Below are 706 nucleotides of genomic sequence, written 5' to 3'. Positions count from 1 at the left end.
TTTACAACCCTTAATAATACTTTTAAAATTAATTGGATAAAGCATTTTCTAAAAAATCCCACATCTATATGGAATTTTATACCTAACTATATCTTCTCTAAGGTTGGTGGTCTAGAATTCTTACTTTTATGTTATTATAAAATAGAAAAAATTCCCTTAATTTTATCTAAATTCCATAAACATATGCTCTTAGCATGGTCATTAATTTACAAACCATTTAGATTTCTCCCCCACATAGGTGCTTCATTTATGGAATTTAATAAGGCTTACATTTTTAAATTCCAAGAATAAAATCATTTAATTTTAAAGAACTTGGGTTTTTTCCACAATAACCATTAATTTCTAGCTTTTTTCCTAACCTCATAAAATGTAGTTTTAATGGGATCACTTGATTTGATATGTCGGGACTGAAATCCTTAAACACCTTTTGGCCTTCCCAGTCAACCCCCAAGGAGGGGGGGAATTGCATAAATTGGTTATGGGGGATTGCCAATTACCCCCCATCTGGTATTTTAATTCTCTTAAAAAGGGGGGCGGCTGGGGGGATCAAAAACCAAGGATTGCCTAACAGATTTGGGGGGGACCCCTAAAATTTTGACCTCAGGTTGGTAAAAAATAGTTTTTCGGCCACCCACCCACATGAGGGGAATAATACTTGTCATTTTAAAATTTCGCTCTTTATTCCAGAAAGATGTTACCAGCATAC

This window comes from Cyprinus carpio, chromosome B22, assembly GCF_018340385.1.
Source record: "Cyprinus carpio isolate SPL01 chromosome B22, ASM1834038v1, whole genome shotgun sequence".
Lineage (NCBI taxonomy): Eukaryota > Metazoa > Chordata > Actinopteri > Cypriniformes > Cyprinidae > Cyprinus > Cyprinus carpio.
This window is presented reverse-complemented; position numbering follows the sequence as displayed.